Below are 2,146 nucleotides of genomic sequence, written 5' to 3'. Positions count from 1 at the left end.
GCATGTAGACGCTCCCGCAGGCGCCCGCGGCAGCGAACGGTGAGTGCGCCGCCCCAGCCCGCCGTCCGCTCGGGGCCGCCCGCTCCGGGCTCGGGGCCGCCGGGCCGGCCTGACGGGCCGCGGTGGGGGCGCCGGCCCGACCCGCTCCTGTCCCGGGCGCGGCTCCGACCCGGGAAGCGGCCTCGCGGACCGGCCTGCGAGAGGCGGCGCCTTGGCTTTGGCGTCGCGGGTCCTTCAGGGGCCTTTGGCGAGGGAGCGACGAGAGGGGCCCAAACCCGGAGGGAAAGTAACGAGTTAAGGGTTCTACGAGGCAGCGCCGGCGTGGAATTCTCTGAAAGCACATTTCCTAACTTGTTGCCCAACGCTTGCCGGAAGATTCCGAAGTCCTCCCCAAACCCTGCGGGCGCTGTCACCCCAGCCCACGTGTGGGCACCGCAGGCCGCCGGCCCTGGGCTCCGGGTCGTTTTCTTCCGAGCTGCGGGCGCCGCGGCGGGGGCGGCGGGTGGGGTTTCCCTGCCCAGGCCGGGACCGCCCCGTCCGCGTCCGTCCGGGCGGTGGGATTCCTCTGGCTTTGACTCTGAATAGCAAGTTATGTTTCCTTTCTTGTTTAAGAACACACTCTGTTCTACATTCAGAACGTATTCATCATTCTTCTTGGCTCTTGACAGGGATACGTTTCAAAAGTATTCGTTTGTTCCGTGTGTCTCACTGCCCGCCGCAGATAAGTAAGTTATTTTAATGTCTTGTTAGACGATGCCCTTCAAGCACGCATTCCCCTGAACAGGGACCTCTCAAGCCTCTGGAAACTTTCTGCCCCCTTGGAACTTCTGTGCGTGGCCTGTCTGTTCTCGGAAGCGACTTCCGCACTGCGACTTTGTGGCCGCATCCTGGTGTTGCCACGCTGATTCCAGGCTGCAGGGACTGCAGGGGTGTGCCACCACGGCCCGCTGTTGTGGAGAGAAGGTCCCGCTCTTGCTCAGGCCGGTCTCCAACCCGTGGCCTTCAGCGGTCTTGCTGCCTCTGCCTCCCAAAGGGCTGAGATTACAGACTTGAGCCACCGCGCCCTGTAAGATGTTCTGTTTTTTCTTCTTTGAAATGGAGTGTGGGTTTATCTTGCTACAGTCGGTTGGCAGTCAGCTGTTGGGTTCTTAAGTAGCATTTTCCCCCGGAATCAATTGCTGTGAGTAGTTAGGTTTTCAGGGTAGCACAAAACCCTGTTTAACTCATAAATGAGGGTCTCCCAGACGGCTGGCGGAGTCAAGCAGCAGTTCTTGGTGGAGTGGAAGTAGTTAACAAATAGGAGAAAAGTGGTGCTTGCGATCAAGTAAAGCAGAAACAATAGTTGATTTTATTCAGTTTAGCGCTTGAGAAAATGTCGGTCTCACTTGGAGAATGAAGAGGCAGGTGGGTTTTTGTGAGAGTTCGTGGCCCTGGTGTTTATTGCCTCAACTCGGTGGGCGTGATAGTAGGAGGGAGCCTGAGCGTGAAGGCCCAGCGCCGGGCCGGAGATGCGCTTTCGGCCGCAAGGCCTCCTCCAGCAGCTCCGCCTTTTAGTCCTTACACCTGCCAACAGGCACCACCTGGCCTCAGGTGTTCTGGACAAGTGGGTGACCTCAGGATTCCATCTGTGCTGTTTGTGCTGGTGGCTTGTCACTTGCAGTATCTCCCAACCCGCAAGAGTGCATGGGAACAGCTATGTTAATAAAAATAAATGTTCAGGTTCTTTGGAGAGATGGTGAGAGTGTTCAGAGAGAGCCAGTGAAGGTGGCCAGGTGGTATGTGGGGTGCGCACTTGGCAGCTGGAAGGGTGGGGTGACGCCTGGCCTCACCCCTCAACACTGCGCAGGGCCTTGTTTTCTTCCTCTCCCTTTAGCAAGGTGGAGCCGCATCTAAAGAAGGGCTCTGCAGATCTACGATCCTGTTAAGTTTGTGAGGTCACGGGGTTAGGCCATGTAGTCACATTGCCACAGAACTTTCCAGAAGGTCTTTCTCAGTTTATATGCTGCCAGTGTGAGTGCCACTTTTGTCACATCCCTGCCAGCACCCACATTATTTACTGGGGGAGATGAGATATTTAATAGGCACTGAGTTTTGTTACAACTCAGTGTTAACTAGTGAAGTTAAACATTTCCCTATTTCTGTTACT

General features: G+C 56.6%; 1 protein-coding gene across 1 annotated transcript in view; it reads left to right on the top strand.

The window, feature by feature from the left end:
- Window positions 1–6: 6 nt before the first annotated feature.
- NADK (NAD kinase) overlaps window positions 7–2,146 on the top strand; it is a 32,583-nt gene continuing 30,443 nt past the window's right edge. Inside the window, exon 1 of the mRNA XM_012657497.1 lies at window positions 7–39. The gene's annotated coding sequence lies outside the window, so the exon portion shown is untranslated. The remainder of the gene's footprint in view (window positions 40–2,146) is intronic.

This window comes from Propithecus coquereli, unplaced genomic scaffold, assembly GCF_000956105.1.
Source record: "Propithecus coquereli isolate 6110/MARCELLA unplaced genomic scaffold, Pcoq_1.0 Scaffold544, whole genome shotgun sequence".
NCBI classification, from domain to species: Eukaryota; Metazoa; Chordata; class Mammalia; order Primates; family Indriidae; genus Propithecus; species Propithecus coquereli.
The sequence above is the reverse complement of the archived record's forward strand: the minus strand, read 5'-3'. Positions and strand labels throughout refer to the sequence as shown.